The following is a 24980-nucleotide window of genomic DNA, read 5'->3' on the forward strand; positions in this document are numbered from 1 at the left end:
TGAAGAGTTTATAGACAAAAAACATTAAATGCTGCTGACATTTAGAAAGAAATTTAATGGTCAGTAAGAAACAACAATGAAGATGTTGTTAAAGCTTGTTCCATTAAATGTGTATGATGATAATTTAGTGATTAAGTGCCTCATGGAACATAGATTATTATTTTCTTTTGAGTGGATCGCCTGCATTTCTTCATCCTTGAAACTGGGATGAAGAGGGCCGGGTTAACCTTCTCGCCGATGCTAATCCTTGCGGTATCTTTCCCATAAAGTTCCAATTGTCTTGTAAATACAGTTTTCCAGCTGTTCCGGTTTTCTGACCCATTAATCTGAAAGCCATCTTGTGTCTTCAGTAATCTTACAATTTCTCCTTAAATATAAATAATAATAGTACTTATCTCTTGGAGTCCCTGTGAGTATAAAATGAGTTCATTTCTTCAAAGTGCCTGAAACAGTGCCAGGAACATGGAAATGCAGATGCCAGCTGCTCTTCTCATTACTGTCCAGGGAAACCCGAAAATCAAGGAGATGCATGGAATACAGTGGCGTTCTCCGAAAAGAACTCGATCTAAAACATTACCAGGCAAAAAAAAAAAAAAAAAAAAAAAAGTATTAAGTGACCTCTATCTCATCTTCATTCTAATCTCAAAATACGACTATTTATATAGTATTTGCTTTCGTTTTGGTTTCCCAGAAAATCTTGGAAATCAGAACAATCTGTTTTCAATCTTGTCACTTCTATTTACTAGTCGTGTGACCCTAGAAAAGTTAATATTTCTAGGCTCATCTTTATTCAGCTGTGAAGGACCAATGATACTCTCTTCATGGGTTTGTTGGCGAAATCAAAGAAAATAATTTGTGTGAACACTTAACATATAACATGGCGCATCACATGTGTTTAGTAACTTTTTTTTTTCCATTCCTATTTCCTTGCTTTCAACGTGGTGATCTGAAAAAAATGACGACTTTGATAAGATAGTGCAACAGGCTAATTTTAATCTGCACCCAGCTGCTTAAAGTAAACATAATCTTATACTGAAGAATCAATTATTCTGATTTTCCTATTAGTTCAGAGAGAATTTTGGATAAGATTTTGAGAATAAGAAAGAATTGTGACCTTTTCACTATTTGTTTTTACTTAATGCAAACATGAAAGACTTGTCTTAAATGTTTTCAGAAAATTTAATAATAAAAAACATTATTTTCCCGAGAAACCCTTAATGATCACTTTTACCTAAGTCAGAGAAATGTTACATATAAAATAACTACAAATACTTAAGTTTATCTGTGAAATCATTCTGAAACTTAACTCTATTTTTTTATGTTATGAAGGGAATACTTAGGTATGATTAAGAAAACTTAGAAAAGCATAAAAGAATAAAAGAGAGAGACAGGGAAAATAAAGATCAGTCAAAATCTCACATGAGCTGGGCCTGGTGGCACATGCATATAATCCCAGTGGTTCAGGAGTTCAAAGCCAGCCTCAGCAACTTAGCAAGTCCCTGAGCAACTTAGCAAGATGCTGTCTCAAGATAAAAAATAAAAAGGATGGGGATGAGGCTCAGTGGTTAAGAGCCACTGGGTTGAATCTCCTGTAACAAAAACAAACAAACAAACAAAAAAACACACAAAAGTAACCATTGTTTAGCATATTTTCATTATTTCTATTTTTATGCAGAAAATCCAGTTAATTTTCAAGTATTCATACACTTCTCTTACACTGAAAATACTGTGGACTGTGGAAAACATCACAAAGGTGCAGATTTTTGTCGTGAGTGGGTACATGAAGCAGGGAGATGATCCAAGGTACCATGCTTAAGACTACCTTGGGTGACATGCCATCTTTCTCTAAGTTGGTAGACTCTAGGACATGATAGTTTCCTTAATGTGACTTCATGTACCTGACTTATCCCATCCAGGAGGCTGGGTGGCTCTGTTGCTTGAGATGGTTTTGATGTGCCTTTGTCAGTCACTCACTCACCCAAGGAACAGAGCCCAGTGCCTAAATAGATATCTATGTCTGTATCTATATCTAGAGCTATAGCTGTATCTTTTAGAAACTCCTCCTTCAAGCTGTCATTGGAATATTATTTAGAAAAATATACTCAGGGTTCTTCAAGTTTCAGGGCCTTTTCTAATATAAATACTTCCATAGTTATTACAAGTTGAGGGAATGGTGCTGGGTGTTCTGGGTAATGGGATATTCACCACCTTAGCAGAAGGAGACCCAAGTCGGAGAAATATAAACACACTGGGAATCAAAGAGCAACAGGCAGCTTTCAAACTTGACAAACTCTAAAGCACTAATATAGATGGGAAGGTTTGGAGGTACTCTGTCAGGTGCTGGACATTTGTTTACGCAATTTCCTTCTCCCACTTTTCTAGTAGCAACAGGGAAGCTGGGGGACCAGAGAGTGTTCTGAGTATGGACCATTCGTCTGGATGACTCATTAAGAAATATTTTCATTAAATATGGAAGAAGTTTGTAATGAAAGGATAAGAAAGGAGTATAGTGAAGTCAAGATTTTATTTCACAAGGAATAAATTCAAAGTCATTAGCAATAAAAAAATACAAATTTAATTTAAGACTAGAGATGCTCTTTGGAAAAAATTTACACCAGGGATAATGCAAAAATATCAGCCACGGCCTGAATAGAGGACACCACCATGTTTCTCTCCCCTTCTCTCACCCCATCCAGAGACATCCTAGGAGGGCAGGAGAGAGTCCTGCACATCTGGCAAACATCTGAGATAGAAGACGCATTTGTGATACCCAAGTCAGCACTGGGGGATGTATGTTCAGTCTCCTGTGGGAAAGGGCGGTGCATCCCAAGGAAGGAAAGGACGGGAAGGACTTCAGGGGTGGGACACCAGAGGAGGAGGAAGTGCAGAAGCTGTGGAAAGAGGCCTCCACATTGGTGGAACCCAAGAGTTTACTGACTGAACTAGAGGCAGGACCCTCCCTTCCCCAGGTGCTACAGGTTTTGATGCTAAGTTAATATTTTAGTTGAGAGCAGTTTCAGTCTCCTCTGCCATCCAGTGCACCATGATCTTGATAAGGAGCGGTAATGGAATTTGGGACAGAGGAAGGGTACTCCATCAGCCCTCCAAGAAGCCAGGTGGGGAAAGGAGAGGGGAGTTCCTGCCCCCTACATCAGCAAAGAAAGGAACAGAGGCCCAACTATAAACCTGGGTCAGGACTGGGGCAACAGAAATCTCTCCCTGCCTTTATTTCCTGATGATCTACGGAAGACAGAGAGATGGATCAGCAACTACTAATTTGGAGAGAGAGGGGAGAGAACAGGGAGAGTAAATACACTTAGCCATAAACAAAGAAATCCTGTCTTTATTAATAGAAGAAGCTTCCAGAATGCCAGGGGCAAAGGTCAGATATTGAAATATAAACACACCTCCAAGCTCTAAAGTTTGGCAGAGCGCTAAAGAGGAGGTACCTGGAAGTCTCCCTTCTTAATCAACTCATATGGCAGAAGGCAGATTGTTTTTGGAAATATTTTTATTTCAATTCCAGGACAAATAAAGATTGTATTTCTCCTGACTTAACTTACAATCAAATGTTAATTTGCATATTAGAAATTTTAGCAATATAAATATTAGGCAGAGATGCTTGCTATTGCTTAGAGAGGAAATATTGTGCATTAAAGTTGCACCAAGTTTCTCATTTGGAGCAAAAAGCAGATTCTCGTTTGCTTGTGTGTGTCTAGGCGCAAACTGTTCTTTGGAAAATGGCCACTTGTAATTTCTTTACAGCAAACTCTCAGCTCTTTTAAGATACACCAGAGACAATTCAATGATAAGCCTAAGATTCAGAATGCTTTTTGTCCCATTAGGTGATGATTTCAAACTGCACTGGTGGTCCCGAATGGGCACCAAAAGGATGCATTTTGAGTTCCGATTGAGCTTGGTTTTTAATATCGGCGTAAGGAGAATCCTCAAAGCCAGCTGCCTCTGAACACGCGCTGAGATGTGATACAGGGCCACACACTCTCCTGTCATTTGCAGGCTGTGTCTCAGGTTCCCATCTACAGAATTCAAATGTCCATGCAAAATGTTTCCCTGACCTAAAAAGGAAAATGCACTTTGAAGAGTTGGATACTCCAACCCGTTTGTTGACAGTCCTCAGACCTTGCCTACATCTCAAGGTTTTTGCAAAACCAATTCCAACACGGAAGTCACATTTTCACACCTGAGAGAACAGTTTGATGCACTTCTAAAAATCAATGTATTTAAGTCCAGTAGAAGGCTTCTTTACTATCACGGAAGTGTGACTCTTGATAAGATAGCTCAGGAGCCTCAGTGTAAATACAGTCCAAATCTGGTACTATGCATATTTGAGTTTCACTATGTGCAAGCCTACTCGGCTGTCTGGATGGGCAAAATCAAGGCAAAATTGGTAGGTACTGGTATACCGAATTGCCATATTTACACTGGTGCTTGTATATTTTTTAACCCTACAATGAGAGCTTACGCTGGTACATGGGGTGCTTTTGTGCCAATTAGAAAAGATTCCTTCTAGGTGTCTAATTATAAAAAGATGGCATTCTTCTCTCTACCCCTGATTGGCATTTACCACAAGCCCTTCTCTGATCTTTGGCATGACTTTGCCATACTGACTCTGCTGAGGTGTTCATTCATGTTCCTTTGATTCCGTGGTGTTTTCCTACATTTCACTGTTGAGGAGACTGACACCTAGTGATTTTGGATAACTCAAGGGCATGCCTTTGTAGATGGTGTCCCAGGGACTGAATAACAAGTGTGTTTCACATTGCTCCATGCCAGGCAATCCTGCCTTTGTGGTCTATGAATGGAGTGTGACTTGAAGCCAGAACTGAAATGACTAGAACATTAATATTCAGTATTATTTTTATAATGTCACAAAATATATCTACTCCCGTGACATTGAATAGATTTCCGGGGACATTACTGAAAAGATTAATGGGATTCATTTAAATTCAGGTTCAATAAACATTTGTTGAACACTAGATGTAGTAAGTGCTGATTGGCAGGGGAGATAAGAGGACAGCTCAGACAAGCAAGATCCCTGCGTCAGGTGAGTCCTGCACAAGCAGAGTGAGACAGGCATATAAGACCCATTTCCCTCAAGGCAGGTTTATTTCCCAAAGACGGTCACGACCACGCCTTTTGTTGCAAATTCTGTTCCACAATGTGAGCTCCCGGTTCCCATATGGAGATGTAGAGTCTGTTCCCCCACTTCTGGAATTGGGGTGGGCCTTGCCTGTCTTTGTCCAGCAGAATACATAGAAGGGGCTTCGGGGCTTTGGAGGCTGAGGTGCAAAGAGTTGAGCAGCGTCTACTTGGTTCACTGTCGCCCGGTCTCTTGGAGCCGTGAGCCACCCGATAAAAGTCAGCAACCCTAACTCAGGTGGCCATGTGGACAGAAGTCTGTCCTCATAGAGAGGCCTCCTGCCATTGTGCTGATAGACAGTTGCAGGACTGAAGTCACAGTACAGGCCACCCTGAGGGAATGACTTTATAGATGATTTTAGCTCTCAGCCATTCAGAGTACCAGCCTTAGCCTGACATGGAGTGAAGAAAAGCCGTCCCCACTGTGCCTGGACCTTTCCCACGGGACCCATGAGCGCTGAAAATGGTTATGAGTTTATGCCCTTAACTTTGAGATTGGTGCTCAGCAATAGTGACAGACACGATCTCGAAAGACATGCCTTCGGTGGAGGGAGGCTGCGGAACACTGTCAGGGCAGGGATCTGTACCCACGTGCATTGTCCTTTCCTCTGGAGGCTTATGTAGCACTTTTATAAAGTGGGAACAAAAAGAAGATGAATAAACCAATTTACCTAAAGGTCATATTTCCCAAATGGTTTCTGACTTTAAAAACCCTATTTAACAGTATTTTCTCAAATTGAACAAAAATATACATAAAGTGTTCTGAAGGAAAGAACACAGTATGTTTCAGGACAAATGAGCATTAAAAAAAAAAAAAAAAAAAAAAATCCCAAGACACTGTCTCCTTGATGTTTCAAACACTTTCAGGAGATGAGGAAGTGCTGTTATTACTTTCATTATATATTATTTGGTGCCTGACTTGTATTTGATCCAGGATAGGAAAACCTCTATTTCTACCCTCAGGGTGTACAATTTAAATCAGAGAGACATCATAAGTGTCTGTGACAGAACACAGAACATTCTGGTTTCTTTATGCTGATTTAGAAGTTTTCAAACAACCTAATCACCAAAATGTAAAGATATCAAGTAAAATGGGAAGCACTGACAGACCTCTCTCCAGAGTTTCAAGTCTTTATTTCAACAGGATAACTCTTTATTTTCAGTTCTTCATAAAGAAGCCAATTGCATGCTCCATAATAGTTATAAGAATTACGAGATGCTGAGTTCACTGATGTGCAGAGAATAGTTTAAATGAATGTTAAAAAAGTCCCTCTTTGCATTCAGCTGTACGTATGTTAGGAAAAAATAAAAACACCATAAAATCTACTAATTAGATTCAAGGCCAAGCTGAATTAGTAATAAGGCTGAATCACACATTATGATAAGGAAATGTGGTTTTATTACTTTACAATGAAATAAAATAACTTCTGCAGTTAGAAAGCTATTTCCAAGTACAACTTTTTTTTTTTTTTACTAAATGGATAATTTATAACTTGCATCATTGATCAGCTGACCCCTCCTGTGTCTGCTGAGAACTCACATTTGCTGAGAATTCAACAAACATGCAGTAAATGACAACCTCGTGCCCACTGACAGTTCTAGGGGGTATGAAGAATTCCAGTGAAAATAATCACATTGTCCTTGTCTCCAGGAGCTTAAATTCTGATAGAAAAGTTAAGAATCAATTACTTAAGAGTACAAAATAGTTTATAATTCTACTCTGTTAGAGGAACTCTGAAAGAAGTATCTTGACTACAAGTAGGAGAGCAGAAATACCTTGAATTTAAGGGCAGGTGGGACTTCCTTTGGACAATTGGATATGAATTTTATTTTAATTTTCCTTCTATATCATAATAGATTGAGAAGAACTATCTTTTGAGATATTAAAAAGGGTAAAGGTTGGCTCAGATTAGCATCTAAATATTAAATGATGTAATTGAAGTTCCCTGATTTAATGAGATTTTTTTTAGAAATTCAATGTTTAAAATAGTCATAAACACACATATCCTATGCAGCATGAATAGTATTAATGTTAAGGATCATCAGATATTGACAACAGGGTTGATTTGCATTACTAGTGAGTTTGGTTGAGCTTAGGGGCTGTCCCTGGAACATGATAGAGGAGAAAAACAGTAGGCTTAGACTTAACCACAGAATTTGCATCCTGATGCTACTCTTTACTGGTTTGTGACTAAGAAAGCCATTTAAACATCTGTAAGTCAATCTGAGTTAATAAGTCTCAATCACCTAGTATGATGGGAAAAGGTATTTTTTAACTTTAAAGTAAAATATATAACTTTGGCCATTAGAATATAATTTTCAAGTACAAGTAAGAAGAGCTCTCAGTTAAAGTTTTCCCATTTGGCAAAACTACTGATAACAGCCACCTTAGGGAATATATGGGAGGATTAAATGATGGAAGCAAAGAAAAGAATTTTAAGATGAAATTTGGTATACAACTTTAAGATATCATTATGATCCTTGATTTAATTTAATTTAATTTAATTTTTGTTGTTCTAGAAGCAGTGAGGAAAAAAGGAACACTCTTATTCTGGAAATAAGATTCCCTGCTGGTGATTCTACCAAACCAATAGCGAGAGCTTGGCACTTGCTAACCCTCCTTCTGGAGAGCTCTGTGAGGATACCTGCACTTCCTAGTGAATGATGCTAACACAAAATTCAACGTTTTTGAGTTGTTGTCTTAAAAAGCTGGGCTTTAAGTCCCAGTAAAATATCTTGTTGCCCGACATGATTCCTAGCCATGCCACTAAGGCTTTCTTTCCTTAAAGAACTGGTAAAGATGTCAGTTTCCGTTCTGGTTGTCAGTGAGTGTGGGAGGGGAAGAACATAACACTTGATGCTGGAGGAAAAGGTCAGTCACTTTTTGGGAGCATTTACAAAAACCAAGTGACAGAGCTGTTTTCAGGGCCTCCAAGCCCACTGGGTCAAATAGTTTGCTTTGACCTATATCATTGTAATTGGCTTGTAACTCTCTCTGGACTTCCGTTTCTGCCCTGGGGGATCCCCAAGAGGGGACACATCACACTCTGGGGGCTGTTTTGATTTTTTCCAAGTTGCCTTAAAGTTAACTCAGTGCAAATGCAAAGGAACTTTCCATGGTGACCTGGGACTTCCTGACCCATGTTTGCAGCAGGATTTTACCCATTGTATTTCAAAACTTAAAAGGACTTTGGGGTTTTCTGTGGGTCTTTCTTCTTCCTAGACCTCAACCCTTGAAGAGTGAAGTTTGAGGCTTTGTTTAGATACTCCCAATGCTGCGGCAGAAAGCTCAGTGCCCGCCACCAGCTGGACCTACGGAGCCTCTGGGTCAGCTCCCTTGTGGTTCTCACGCCTGCGCAACCAGTTCTGTCCACCCAGCGGCCGCTTCTCTCCCCTCGCAGTGCTCTTGCTTTCACGCTTGGCTTGGACAGAGCTCTGGGCCAGGGATGCCTCTCTGTTCCCTTCCTCTTCTTTACGGAGTCAATGTGCATCCCTCCTCTCTGATCTAAAACTGCCCTGTCCCCTTTACAAAGTGTGCTTACGTCCGGGCAGAGGCGGTTAGATTTACACCATAGAACATGAGACAAGCTTCTGTTACCGCAATTATCACAAAATGCATTAATTCATGTGTTTGGGTTTCTGTTTGGCCCAACAGAATGTAAGCATCTTGAAGACCGGCCACTTTCTCATGAATTCCTATCTTTTCCTTCCAGGACTGTTGTGGCCCTAGAGAAGCAGCAGCTGCCTCCTAGATACTAAACGGCAGTGTTTTGACATTTCTCCTGGTTTGTCGACAGGAAAACTGCACACACTGTCATTCATACTAGTAAAAGAGCAAGGAGACCTGGGGTCAGGTGCACGAAGGATCGTGAGAATCTGAGACTGGAGAAGCAGCAGGTGTTTTCACTTGACTGGGTCCACCCATTCGTGGGAGGCAATGGACCCTAGCGGTCAAGAGCACAGACTCTGCTTGAGTGCCTGGCCTGGAATCACAGCCGGGTCACTTCCTTGCTGTGCAACCTTAGGTATGATATCTATAAATGATTGTGCCTCGGTTTCCTTGACGATAAAATGGGGTCAGTTTCCATACTAGTTACTAGTGTGGGTGTAGGTAAAAGGAAACCCCAAAACTTAGTGTCGAAAGGACAACCCTTCCTCACAGTGTCGTGAGGAGGATTCTAATGGGTTAATACACACCGAGCCTATTTAAAGAGGCGTGGCTCATAACAAGTATTACATCGAAGAGTCAGCTATTTGGAACTCAGTGGAGATGTGGACTTCTCACTGATACAAATGTTGAGGGTCCACACTGTGTTAGGCACTGTTTTAGGTAAAATGAACCAATAAACAAAATATTATACGTGCTATCAGGGATGTTAGAGCAGAAAATGGGGAGAAGGAAGTAGGGTGGTCAGAGAAAACCATATGGATAGCTTGGGAAAGATTGTTCTAGATAAGAGATGAGCAAACAAATAAGGTGGGGGTCTGGAGGACTGGCTGTCCAAGGTGCCCCAGGCAGGGTGATGGGGGTGGACACGTGAAGGGTTAGGTCACAGGAGGGTCAGAGGCTGGGCCCTGTGGTCACAGAAGACCTCGACTTTCACCCTAGCTGGAGGGATATGACCTCTTAGGTTTAAAAGATTCCCTTCAGATCCAAGGACCAGCAGCAGAAATAAGAGATTTGAGGCTATAGTGATAACCAGGCCCTGTTTCCTGCCAATTTAAAATAAACGATGCCTAATGAACAAATACTGCATTTGATTTTATTTGTGTTTGTTAATATTTTTCATTCTTTTCTCACTTTGGACGATTCATCAGAACCTAATTTAGTCATTAAAGCCCCCATTTTTTTGGGGGGGCCTTAATAATTAAGATTTTGCTGGTTGGTCTTACTTTCGCATTGTCTCTGCTATCTTTCTATGGTATTCTGTGTGAAATTTAAGGAAAAAGTCGGACGCTAACCATTGTCTATCCTTATATCACCACGGTCTTGGAATTAAACTCTGCCTGGTGTCTGGTCATCAAATGCTCAAATGCCTTAGGGTAACTTCATATTTTACTACAAATGGAGGTTGGGATGCAACATGTTTTTAATACCATTTACATCCTTTCCGTTTTGCAATTTACCTTATCAAAGGAAACTTGTTTCTTTTTCTACAATAAAGCTACTGCCTTTGCATATCTTACTCATCCTTCTATTTAAAAAAAAATTCTTATTGGTGCATAGTAGTTATCCATGAGTGGAATTCATTGTGCCACATTCCTACATGCAGAAAACTTGATTTGATCCATTTAGTGTGGATGTACCTCCTTTTCCCATCCTCTCTTCTCTCCCCAGCAGCGCCTTCCTCTACCTCAGGGGTCTCTCTTTCATTTTCTTCTTTGTTCTCCTTCCACCCTCTTGAGGTCCTTCCACCCTCTTTTTCCTCCTTCCTTCTGTTCCTGAATTAACTGTGGATTACTCTCTCATTTTTTCTTCAGGATACTTTTTTTTTTTTCTTTGTTCTTTTTATTTGTTTATTTTTTATTTATTTTTTACTTTTACAGACTGCATTTTGATTCACTGCACACAAATGGGGTGCAACTTTTCGTTTCTATGGCTGTGCACCAGGTAGGTTCATACCATGCGTGTAATTACACTTGCACGTAGGGTGATAATGTCTACCTCATTCCTCCATCTTTCCCACTCTTCAGGATACATTCTTAAGCTTTCCTCATTCGCACATTTTCATTCTTTGTATTTATATTTTATTTTCTGAATCCCTTAATACTAGCTTCCATGTGGGATAATTTCTTGAGAAGTCCTATACATATTCACAAGTACATTTTTATGTCCTCAAAGCACATTGTTCAGCATCAACAAATATCAGATGATAGTTACTGTGGTGAAGCGCTGACCTTTCCAAAGGCCAGTGACAAACAACTCTCGATGACCTTTGTTCATCGCTATTTATCTGGACTGCGAATTCTGGTTCAATCATGAGAAATGTTTATTTTCCCACCCATGTGTGTATATAGTTATGCTACAATACTGCATTGCTGTTTTTTAAAACATCAACTGCTGAATAGAGACCAAAATAAGGAAAAGAGCTGAACAGTTACTGTTTATAAAGCTTCTGAAAAAACTAATGAAAGTAAAATGTTTTTAAATAAGAATATCAAGGAGAGTGAGATCATTTTATGGATTAAGAATGACTTTTCACAGATGATTAATGATGGGGAACTAGGTTTACCAAAGCCAGGTGAGTTGGGGACAGAAATCAAGAGGAACACCTAGAAAGTTCTGTTGACTTCCTCTTTTATGGTCACCAACAGTAGAGTCTCAAGTATCCGCGCAGAAGGGGGCTGGTTTCAGACTACCATGATTAGCACCTAAGGCTACTCAGATGCAGAAGCACTCCGTCAGAGAGTCTCTTTGATCCCCTAGAGAATCATGCAAAACCCAGAGAAGTCCAAGCTGCCTGGGAAGGGGGATAAGGATAAACAGAAGAATGAGCAGGCTAACACGGGACAGTGGTCAAGTTCACTCACTTCTTTTTATCTTCAGAAAGTGATGCTGCTCGCTTGCTCACATACCAGGGTTCCTTGGGAAAAACTTGCATATCAGATACAACATATCCTTTCTGCACTTGAAGGAGGCACACTGTTTTAATTTTCTAATGCAAAACAACCATTAACCTGTGAGGGATTTGAGAAAGGTGCTTCAATACAAATGGTTTTATAAGGTCCCTGCTCTCTGGGGGAAGGGGGTGAAGGTACCTGCCAGAGGGTGGGACCTCTGAGATGAGTTGGTTGATAGTGTTTGGTCTTCATCTTCACCCCAGGCAGGACCTGCTGATGGCTCCTGGTGTCCTTCTGCTGCTTCCGGTTTCCACTCAAATTTTAATAAGGCTGATGGATGGCTTCAGGCAAACAATTTTCATTGAATTATTTTACGTGTGTGTGTCTGTGTGTGTGTGAGAGAGAGAGGGAGAGAGAAAGGGGGTGTGGGCATTGTTTGAGTTTGCTAAAACCCAAACCAAACAAATATAGAAACAACAATAGCAAAAGCAAAACAAAAACTCCTAAGAAATAAGAGGCCAGTCTGGTGACATTTGCCTGTGAGCAATGAGGAACATTTTCCCTGGGCGAGAAAGGCAGACATTTTTACTTTACATCAGGGAATTTCATCTTTTCTAACATCTAGAATTACTGATCTGGGACTTTGAAGCAATTACATTTTGTTAGCCAGACTTCTTCCCTTCACTCCAGAGGCAAATTTGCAACTTTCCGAAATTTGTATCCACTGGTAGCTTGCGAGCTCAGTTGGTCCATAAGGAATCCTGTTTTATTTCCTGTTTATGGTCCTGTCAGTCACTCTAGCTACACATCTAGTTGACTGGGTCCTGTAGGTTCTTCTACCATTTCTAAAACCTGTCCAACCTCCTCATTGTTACAACCTTTAGATACAGGCGGGCATTTCTGAGTACCTTCCCTTGCCGCCATTGTGGGGGCTGTAGGGGGCACAGGGAGAGGAAGCTGAGGGCTGGACTCACCCATCTGAATGAGAAAACTCTACTCTTTCTCCCTCCCACACTCCCCTTGTCCACAGAAGCCACTCTGAAATATAGAGTGGCTATTATTCTCAAGCTTGGGACGTAACTTCATCATCGATGAGATGAAATCAGTAGTTCTCCTCTCTTCTCCCTCCCATACCAGGCAGTTCTCCCTTCTCAGACTTTAACTTGTCTTTGTAGTATCCATAGTTCCTTTTTCATCTTCATATAACAGAAATTAAGTGCTTATCTCTGTATTTCCTTTTATTGATTTTTAAATTTCTCAATGCATTTTAATAGTTTCACTTAAAATTTAACTTAAAAATCTTAAAATCTCAAGTCAGCACCACTACTTTCCTTTTGAAGAAAAACTGGTTTATCTTTTCAAAAACCATGAACTGAGTCTCTTTTATCACAACTGTTTCTGTTTTCCAGAATTCTATCTTTTCTTTGTTCTTTTTTTTATTTGTTTAAGTTTTTACAGACTGCATTTTGATTCATTGTACACAAATGGGGTACATCACTTTGTTTCTGTGGTTGTGTGTGAGGGTCTTAAGCTCCCTTGCTCTTCTTGACCAGCGACAAGGGAAGGGGACACTCCCCAACAAGGCCAGACTGGGATAGGTAGGGCCGACTGACCACCCGCACCCAGTACCCAGCCCTCCAAGTGGAGGACAATCAGACGCGTCAGGGAGACCAGTCACAGCAGGAACTCGTTTATTGAGGAAGTCACACAGCTTTTATGTAGGGTGGGCGGGAACCAAACAGCTTAAAGGTCAGCAAGGCAGGGGGGTTCACGCAGGCGAGAGTCCCATAGGACTACATGGCAAGTACCAGCTGATCATATTCGCAGAACTGTTGTTAACCAATCCCTGACGGTGGTCGGATTTATCGTCATTAACTATTGAAACTGTCTTTGAGCCTTGATTTTGCTCACTCGCCAGGGAGTAAGGAGTCAGCCTGAGTTAGTTAACGTGTCATTAGTCCCAACAGTTGTGCACCATGTAGATTCATAGCATTTGTATAATCATACATGTACACAGGGTAATGATGTCTACCTCAGTCCACTATATTTCATAACCCCCTCTCATTTCCTTCCACATAATCTAAAGTTCCTCCATTCTTCTCTCACTCCCCACCCCCATTATATATCATCATTGAAGTTCACAATAGCTAGATTGTGGAACCAACCTAGATGCCTGACAATAGATGAATAGATAAAGAAACTGTGGTATACATACACAATGGAATATTATTCAGCCATAAAGAAGAATAAAATTATGGCATTTGCAATTAAATGGATGGAATTGGAGAATATCATGCTAAGTGAAATAACTCAATCCCAAAAGACCAAAGGCCGAATGTTTTCCCTGATAAGTGGATGATGATTTACTTTGTTCTTAATCCCCAAAGTAGAGTTTGACATGGTCATTTTGCTGCTTTCTCCTCAGATTCACCATGATTCCCCTTATTCTTTATCTAAATCTGAATTCGGACTGGCCCGTGCTTGGGCATCCTCAGAGTCTTCGTTGTCATGGGCCTGGACTGAGGGAAGCCTCTCCTTCCTCATCTGTCTGTGCACACGAGTTTCCCAGCATTCCTTCTCTTGGGATCTCTGTTCCAGTTTCCTGCATTGGTGGACCAGGGCTTCTCACCCCTCGAAGCCCTTTCATGGCTGAGATCAGCCCTGCTTGCCAGGATATTCCCAGAATCCGTTTGATCTTTTCCCTCTTGAGTTCATGTTCTTCCTTGATATCAGTCCCAGGAGATTTCCCTCATGTTCTTATACTCCAACCGTTCCTTTAAAAAGAATCATTTTATCCTTTTCCTGGATGTCTAGATGTCTCGTTGCTGAAGGGCTTTCAGATGACTTGGACTAGTGTGTTGTCATCAACAGAAGCTAAATCTTCCTTCCCGTCTTCCCTTCTTCCATTTTTTTTTCATCTTTTTAAATGCCACAACTTGTTCTCCAAGAAAGTGATATGCACATATGAAAGGAGTTGGAAATACCTGTGAACTTGAACTTTTGGTTTGCCCTTTAGTCAAAGGAATTAATGGAGGCAGGTAACGTCACTCTTATGAACTTGTGTCGACTGAAAAGGCTGCAGCTCACCTTATGCATGGAAATCCTACGATGTGAAGTTTACAATGACTATGCATTTCTCACAATTTTTGTCTGCTTTTCCAGTTGCTTCTTCCCCTTCCCTCCACCTCAGGACCTACCAGTTTCTGGTAAATCATTGGTGCTAATTTGGCTGAAGAAGTGCATGAATAAATACACACCCTATGTAAACACACACACACACACACACACACACTGAACTAATTGCAAGAACGTTAGGAGACGAAGATTTTTGTTTTGCTTTCTATCTCAGTATTGAAGTTCTAAATCACTCAGGCTATAGCTCTAACACAATAACACATAGAGTATTGCATCTGATGTGATTCAGGTCAAGTATCTCAAACCACAGTATTATATTTACTTTATTAACTCATTTTTAAACTTCAGACCTACACAGTAATTTTCACTAATAGCTCTGACTCAAAGAGACAAGTGGAAATAACTCATTGTGAGCTGGATTGGTTCAGTTGTTAACTCCTGTCCTTTAACAGAATATTACATTTCAAATCATTAAAAAATTCAGAATTTGTCTCAGACAGGTAAGAAAACTGTGGATGTTTGTTGACTTTGATTATTCAGTGAGATAAGTTTTAGAAAATAATTATTCCAATTATAACTAAAGAGGGACCAATGTTATGAAAATACATTTTAGGAGAACAGTGCTAAACTTGAAAGTGAAAATTCTCAAAAGCAGCATTTTGAGAACGTTTAAATGTAAGCCTGTCTCCTGATGCTTGATATTAAGAAAAAGCAATATTTCAGAAAATCAAATGATCATTTTTTTCTGTAATGATATTCATTTCAGCAATTATTACTTGCAAGAGTATTTGAAAAAGGAAGTTTTCTAAAGTTATTAATACTGAAAATGGGGCAAAAGGCAAATGCAGTAACAGAATGTGTCTGTTATGACTTGGATGTGAGGTGTCCCCCAAAAGCTCACGTGTGAGACAATGCAAGAAGGTTTAGAGGAGAAATGATTGGGTTGGGAGAGTCTTAACCCAACCAATGAATTGACCCCTGATGGGATTAATTGGGTGGTAACTGGAGGCAAGTGGGGTGTGGCTGGAGGGAGTGGTTCACTGGGGGCGTGGCTATGGGGTCTATATTTTGTATCTGGAGAATGGAGTCTCTCTGCTCTCTGATCACCATGTGAGCTGCTTCCCTCTGCCACACTCTTCTGCCATGATACTCAGCCTCACCTGGAGCCCCTAGGGCATGGAGTCAGTCTGCCATGATACTCAGCCTCACCTGGAGCCCCTAGGGCATGGAGTCAGTCTTCTATGAACTAAGACCTCTTAAACCGTGAGCCCTTGAATAAACTTTCACTCCTCTAAAATTGTTATTGTCGGGTCTTTTAGTCACAGCAGTGAAAAAACTGACCAAAACAATGTCAAATGTGATTTAACATAAATGCAATTTATATAAATAGCCCAATGTGAAATATTTGTCTCCGATTTTTGTCCATCTTTAAAAATTCTTTCACAGTGTGTGAATAATTTTGTTGATTGCTGTGATGAAACAAAACTTCAAAGTCATTTTTTTTTTACGTCCCTTGTTTGTTTTTGAAGATATGATACCAAGTATTTTTGAGATAAAAGCACAGCTCACATTAACTACTTCAACCCAGGAACTGGCCATCCACAAAACTCTGCTCTGTAGTGCTTTGGTTCTACATGAGCCCTTGTTAAGATGTCCTGGTTGACCTGGCCACAGCCCCACCCTGGTCCAGTTAAGTCACCCCTATCTTTGTAGCCAGGCTGTTGATAATGAACACTGAGTTGGAAAGATTTTTCAAAGATTTTTTTAGGAAGGAGATGCCCTGAAACCTTTAACTGGGGTCAGATGTGTCTACTGTCACCATGCTAGGCTGGGGCATGGGGGGGAAGCAAGTGCATGGACTGAGTCAGGTGGATGACAGGTCCTGTGGCAGCTGTCGTTGGAATTTGGTAAGGGGGCACTGTTGGACGACTGTCTTGGCATTTTTAAAACAGTAGTTCCTGGCCACGTAGTTAATTTGATTCAGTAATCGTACTCATTCCCTCCCCACTGAGGTGTAGGTTTCCAAACTGCGGTAGTCAGCGAGCTATCAGTGGATTTATCAAGACTTGTAGATGAGTTAGGGTTCCCCTCCTGATTTTGTGGGAAAGGAAAGGTTTTCAAAACAGAAAGTAGAAAAGCCCAAGAAGATCTTCTAAATAAGGTCCTGTCAGGTCCTGGATAGACAGGAGAGATGAAGGGAAAGGTAATAATAAAGGGAAACCCAGGTGCAGGGAAATTAATACTGAAGATGAAATACATGCTGTAAGAAAAAGACCCATCAAAGATGAAAGAGTGGAGAAATGACTCAGCACTAAATATTTGAAAGTACATTGCTCTCATTACTGTTTCAGGAGAGGAACACTCAAGTTCTGGGAAATAACAATGATGTGAGAGGGTGTTTACTAGTTGCATTTGCTTTACAGAATGTTTGATCATTTTTTTCCCTGAGAAAAATCCTTATAGAACTTCAGTATTGGTGTTGGATCTGAGAGATAGACTTTCATAAACTTGTGTTTTTCCATTTTTCCCTGAAGCTAACAGGATAAAAAGAGCATAAAGAATAGATTCCCCCTCCATGAACATGAACTAGAGAGGCAATTCCTTGCTAATAAATCAACACAGTCCTTTAAGGATAGGAATAGTTTATCTGAGATCTTCCATCTTTGGACCTTTGATCTCAGTGGGAATAAGATATGGACTATACCCTTATATTTAAGTCATTATGAAGATTTTGTTACTGAATATTCAGGAGTGGTTTGTTATATTGTTAGGGAGGTGTGTCCCTTTAACTTTTAATCACCAGTGAGTAGTGATTTAGGAATGTGTAGCTAGTTAGAAAATTCTGTTACCATCTTACTGTGCTTTACTAACTAGTAGTTGCTTCTTGATATTTCCAGGCATATTCTCAAATCCATATTGCTCCATTAATTCCAATGATTCCCATGGTGATAAGAGTTATTCTTCATGGTCAGGAGCAAGATCCTACTGAGAGCATTTTCCCTTCTCCTGGTGAGCCCACCCTTGGTAACTGGCTCTGAGGGTCAAGCATGAGTTTCCTGTGTGTCTACTTCTGCATTGAAATGGGCTTTGCAGTTGGCTGAGGAGTCAGGGAACCTTCTTTAGGAAGTACTGTGCGACATACTCGGATGCTAAGGTGTAGTTCCCGTTCAGGAGGAGCTCATGGTCTAGAAGTCCAAATGGAGAAAAATATGGATAAGTTGCTGTGCTGCCATGTGAACAGAGGAAGTAGTCACTGCTCTGCTTGGGAGTGTGACGGACATCGCAAAGGAGGTGATGCTTGAACTCCGTCTCAAGGTCTGCAGTTCGTGCCTGGCTCTTAGGGGGGAAGGAGCTCAGGAGTTTGAGTCATTCATTTTCATAAAGGTAATGGGTGGGCTATGAACTAACATTTTGCTACTAAAAATGAGCTCTAGTAGACTGTAAAATAGGGGTTGATAACAGGGGAGAGATTAGGCAGCCATTTGCCATTATCAAGTGTGATGAGATGGCTAGGGGACCTGGGGATCCTGCTGGACAGCAGGATGAGACGATGGTATAGAGAAGGAAAATCCAGTATGACAAGTCATTAGGGGACACCAGTGGGGGACAGGGACAAATCTGAATAAAAATTTTTTCCCATATGATGAGGGGGATTTTCCTTCTCGTCTCCCTGAGTCAGAGAACACACTCTGAAGTCCCGGCTCTTCCAAGAGCTTGCTTTCAAGCACGCATTTTCACTTGATTTGCTCAAAAGAGGAAAACCCATGACTTTTGAAAAGGCATACAAAGACATATAAAGAGAAGACACGTCACTGAATTTCAGTGAGATCTATTCCAAGGATCCGTGGTTGGTCCTTAAAGGAGGTACAGGTGCTACTGTTTCACTCCAAGGAGAGTTTTCACTAGAAGTCCTCAAGGGCAAGACTGCTGCAGGTGCTTCTGTGAAGTCGTTTTCTAGCTCTCTTCCCTGGGGCACTGTATTGGTTTATAAAAATCTCTAATGCAGTTTTTTTTTTTTTTAATACAAGGGATTGAATCCTGAGGTGCTCAAACCCTGAAGCACATCCCCAACCCCTTTTTTATTTTTTATTTTGAGACAGGGCCTCACATTTTAAGTTGATTAGGGCATCACCAAATTACTAAGGCCGGCTTTGAACTTGCAATCCTTCTGCCTCAGCCTCCCAGGCTGCTGGCATTACAGGCCTGTGCCATGAGGCCCAGCTAATATAGTCTCACAGAGTCTTAATCATATTCTTATCACTAGAATGATAACATGGACTGAGTTCTCTAAACCTCTTTGTGTCCAGAACTTACTAAGATACATTTACAATGTAATTGGACCACAGTAGGACCTCAAATGTGTTTTTTTTTAATGAAACATTCATAAAGTAATGGATGTACTAATCACAAATAACTTATTCAATTCCTTTAAAGGATGTTGTTATTTCCCAATTTTAAAAATATTTACTGCACGCTTAAAATAGCCCACACATAATGAGCACTGTGAAAGTTCTCAGGTGGAACTTTCCAACAAGTAACTGCCAAATAGCATGAAGTTACTCTAACATATCAGGCTATTTCCTTTATAGAACTTTCCAAAATCTTAAAGTCTTTTGATTATATCTTTGTTTGGGGCATGCTTCCTTCTTCTCCACCAGAGGAGCTCCCTGTTGAATTGACCTGTATATCCTCAGTGCAAAGGGTGCTGTGTCTGGCTCATACTTATGCAAAGAACTGTGAATTTATCTACACTCATTTATCAATAATTTCCTGCTCATAAACAAAAGAAATAGTATTTAGCTTCTCATGGTAGCCTGGCCTGGGACTAGATTTTTATTCCCATGTGATTCATGCAATCATCCAAAAGGTGTCTAAAGTCAGCACCATCTGATATATGAAGAACCCAAGGCCCAGAATGGTTACAAAACTTACCCAGTGTCACACAGTTGAGTCAGGAGCTGAATCAGTCTATGAAATGCCTAACTTGTGGCCTTCCATTAAATCACAAAATGGCATTCATTCTTCACTGTGATTAAATTAGGTTTTTTAAAAACCCAAAGTATCACAAAATGCAAAGACTTTGAAAATTAAAAAAAAAAAAGAAATGTATTCCAATGAAAATTAGAAAATAAAGATATTCTAATTTATCTCAGAACAGATGTATGAAATGATAATGTCTCCTGTCTGGTATTTGGCCAGGTGTCACACTAAAATGTATCCTAATTCTGTATTAATTATGACTTAGCAAACTATGCAGACCAAAAGCAAGAACGGATGTTGGATAATATACTTGTCAATTATGAAAATAAGGAAAAATATGACATTTTCTTCCTTCATGTCACCATTATTGACCCCAAAATATTGTGAAGGATTATTCTCTTGAGATACAAAGGGAGCAATAAAATGAAATGGTTTCCGCTTTGTTTTCTGTGGAAACTTAACCTTCTGTTTTCTGTGTACACAGAGGAATAAATGTCACATTGCCAGAATTATTCCAAAGATTTATATTATACTTCATACTTCAAATAAAGACATCTCCCTGTAGACCAGTTTGTATGAATTTTTCCAGTGAGCATTAAAAAAAAAAAAAGAGAAAACCAAACCTAAGGTCAAAATTACCTTTCTGAAGAATTTATATAATAAAATGCTCCCTTTATATAAATCCTATAGAAATGTCAATAGGAATTTTTTAAAAAATGAATAAAATGACCTTAAATTTTATGTCGATTAATAAAGTCATCAATAGCCAGAAGCTTCTAAAAGACGAATAACAGGAGCCTTTCTTTGTAGATCCAGACCATAAGATTGAGCCATTACAATTGAGTCAGTGTTAGTCCAAAGGAATATACAAGTATATCTAGTGATTGAAATGGTAAATCCAGAAAGAGAGAGAAGCGTTAATGAGAATCCAAACACAACACAGGTAGACAAGGCCCTGGGTGAGAAGGCACAGCTCCGGTGATATGGCAGAAGTGGCTGCTGGATATAAAGAAAACACGTAAAATTGTGTCCCTGTTTCCTACCATTGCCAAAAGCATCTTCCGAGACTAATAGTTAAATACGACAATTACTCAATAAATATCCTGGGAAAAAACTAGGAGGCTAAATAAACATCACAAATTTAGGAAGATTTTCTCAACCAAGGCTAGAAATTCAGAAGTTATTCAAAAGATAAGGGAATGATTGACATTTAAAAAAAAATCGCTTAAAAGATGAAACCTCAAAATCAAGAGAAAAACAACAGGTTCGAAAAAAGTTTTCAGAGTGGGTGACAAAGTATTAATATTTATGTAACACGATTTTAAGAATTCTCAAAATGTTAAGAACCAATTCAAAAACTGTCAAAAAACATGAAGGAGCAGTTCATAGACCGGCAATCTAAGTGACCAGGGAACATGAAACATGGTGGAGAAGTGAAAATCAAATTGATAAAGAGCTATTCTTAAATGCTTGCCAGACTGGAAAACATTTTAAGACTTTAACACCCAGTGCTCACAATAATGTTGAAAAAAAAATCAAAATGTGAATATTTCTTGTGGTTGGGGGTGGGAAGCAATTTGGAAATGTTCAGAGGTTTAGTCTTGTTATACAGGCAAAAGGTGAGAAATGAAGCCAACTCCAGACCAAAACAGGAAGCAACAACATTTTGAACAAAAACAAGGACAAATATTTATGTGTATCAATATCTGTGTGAGGATATTTGTTTGTATAGATATATGGACACATACATGGAAATGTGTGTGTGTGTGTGTGTGTGTGTGTGAGAACACAGAAAATAGCAAAGCAAAAATGAAGCAAAGCAAAAAGGAAGTTATACACAACGTCATCTTGCATCGGAGACGTCATATTTGAGAAACAACATATTTAATTTTTTTAACTTAAAAAGTTTCAAATACCTCAGGATATTTGATGTGATCCAATTTAGGTAAAATTACATAGGTTAGAAGTTACCTCCAATTTTTCAAAGCAAAAACCAAACAAGATCCCCTCCTGTCTCAGGTGTTTGAAAGTCTTTTTACAGTCACTCTGTAACTGTGAGCAATGGTGAGTTACCGGGCCCCCAAAAGTGTCTTTTCTGAAATTAGAGTGATTATTCACTATATTCCCAATCATTTTAAGGAAATTTGGCTTTGTTAGCATAAAAAATGGTTGAATAAACTTCTTTAGTCAATACCGAAAACATGGTGGGCAATTTATCTAATAATCAATTATAACTACCGTGGTGGGCTATTTATCTAATAATTATTACTACCATGGTGGGCTATTTATCTAATAATCAATTATTAATACCATGGTGAGATATTTATCTAATCATCAATTATTATTACCAATGCCACATAAATTTGAAATAATGTTGATGTGTGAAGCTCTATGACTTTACTTTTTGGCAAAATCCTGAAAGTAGCATGTGTTCCGATGTGAGTTTTCTGTCTCATTTAGAGAAACTATTTCACACACCTAATCCTCCTTGCAGATGTAGTGGGCTTGTCCTTTCTCAATGAAGAGTTTCCACAGACCACTGTTTCTGATTCACAATATGATGTTGGTTGATGGTTACCCAAGGTCGCCTGGTTGCATGGGTTTCCAAAAGACAGGTGATGTTTGTCCAGTTCTGCAACCATTCTGAACTTAAGCTCTGGGACGTCATCCAGGCTTCATCCAAGTCCAGAGCCCACAGCAGGCCATTTGCCCATGTCATTCAGGGCCTCCTCAGGCTTCCTTTCTTGCAAAGTGCACATCTGGGTATATTTGACACATAATTTTCTCTCATTTCCTTATTTGATTTTCAAACCCACTGAAAACTATAAAAAGCCAATTTGAAGGGAAGAGAAGGGCTGCTGCAGGAGGAGCGAGGCCCAGGGTTTAAGAGCTCCTATTTCTCCGTTCTGGCGTTTGTTCACATAAATGTGACACAACAGTGCTCACGTAATGGGTGGGTCGTGAAGGCCGTGAAGTACTGTTTGTGGAGCGCTTCGCTCGTGCTTGGCAGGACACTCAATAACCCTCAGCCATTATTGTTAGACACACAAACCGTGGTCAATGCTGAACCAGGTATAGTCTCACAGAAAGGTGCTGGTCAGAAGGTCTCCTGAAAATAAGATGTGAAATTTTTAAAAAGCACAGAAATCTTTAGTGGAAGGGCAAAGATTGCCTAAGTAAGTGGTCAGAGGATTGTAACTGAGTGTAATAACTCATGAGGACAACCAAAGACACTCAAGAATTTTGATTTGGGTTACTCTAAGAAAACTGAAAAATGATGCAATTTGAAGTGATTCCTTATGAAACTTTTGTAAATTTTTTTTTTAAAAGCTTGTTGCTTAATTCGAAGTTATCAAAAACCAGAACAAGTTATCTAAAAGAATCCATTGTTTATTACTTGAGAGAGGTAGAAAGTTCATTTGTGCACAATTCTTATAAATATTATATTTGTTTCATTTTTTTCACAGGTCATCTTCAAATACGTGAATGGTAAAATATTTTGACTATGATACATTAAAATTAAAAACTTAAATCATGACTTCATTAGTACTCGGGTTTTAGTTTAGAAGTTTCTCCCACATATATTATCATACTTAAACTTCATAAAATCCTGTGAGATAGGCCTTATTATGCTCAATTTACAAAGGAGAAAACAGAATCCCAGGGAAATTAAATCTATGTTGGTTTTCTATTATTATAAACCATTACAAATTTAGCAGTTTAAAATGACTCCTGTAAATGTTTGTAGGTAGAAGAAAGTGGGCTAAAATCAAGATGTTAGACAATATAATGAAATTTGATTATGTGACAGCTGCATGATTCTGTGAATACATGGAAAACTACTTAAATAAGCAAATTTTATGGTATATCCTGTATTGGGCTCATATCCCAATAAAGCTGTTAAAAATCTAGTAGTGTTATAGTGGAAACACAAGAAGGGATTTTGGAGCATTTCATTTGAGAACAACATAAAGTTTATTATAAAATATGGCTGAAAGGGGCTGGGGATATAGCTCAGTTGGTAGAGTACTTGTCTTGCATGTGCAAGGCCCTGGGTTCAATCCCCAGCACTGCAAAAAAAAAATAAATAAATAAAATAAAATATGGTTGAGTGCATTGTGTTGTTTGTGCACAGTAGTAACTTTCTCCTGGAAAGTATTCCTTTATGGGCTTATAAAAATTGGACAGGTCAGCTCCTTCCCTTATGCACAGGCTGGACATTGCAGATAAGTCACCAAAAGACCTGGTCCACAGAGCCCCATCCACAGATGAGATAATGCATTCAAGATGGACCCTTTGTCTTCTGCCAAAGATACTTTTGACTGGATCTGGAGGGAAGATCTCTTTTCTCTAAGTGAATGGCAAATAAATAAATAAAATGAAATCTGCAGATAACATCACCTGTACTTTATTTTCACAGTTTTGGTGTCCTTTCTCCTCTGAAACAAGAAAGAGTTAAAGCCAGCAGCAGATGGCAGGGAGAAGCTCTGGGACTTCCACATTCCTCCTTCCAGTGCCTGTTGGGCAAGGTCCCCCTGTCCTTTCTGTTGTGCTGATGTTATTTGCACTTGCTGAAGTTGGATCTCTTTCTTCAACCAAATTTCTGGTCTCAGATACACCTTAGAGCAAGAAAAAATATAAACACTTAGAAAGTTAAATGAAAATCTTGAATCTGAAAGTAAAATGTGAAAACAAGAATCGGTGATGAATTTCTAAATGAGAAGTACAGACAATGAGTTTGAGAATTCAGAGGAACCTGGGCTTTATGGAAAGGGTCCTGGAGGAAAAGTGGTAGGGGAGTCAGGCCTTGGGAAGTGAAAACTTTCAATTTTTCTTTAGGGTCATCCAGGCCACCTTGTTTAAATGGATTTCGTTTGGAGAGAGAGCTGACAAAGGTCTTTCTGAGAAAGACAGACATATTTTGAAGGGGAAAAGAAACAACTTTCATTTGTGATTGTAGCAGGACTATTTTGTTTGAATGCTAATATGAAAGGGCATATAGTGGATTTTTATTATGCCAATAATGTCTCACTTACCCTTTTTCCTAGAGATGGTAATGAAAATGGTAAATTCTGGCTTTCAACAAAATCTAGAATTTTAATCTAATGTAAAGTTAATGAAATACTCAGAATCAAGTCAGGAAT

The sequence above is a fragment of the Sciurus carolinensis genome, chromosome 9 (genome assembly GCF_902686445.1).
Source record: "Sciurus carolinensis chromosome 9, mSciCar1.2, whole genome shotgun sequence".
NCBI lineage: Eukaryota > Metazoa > Chordata > Mammalia > Rodentia > Sciuridae > Sciurus > Sciurus carolinensis.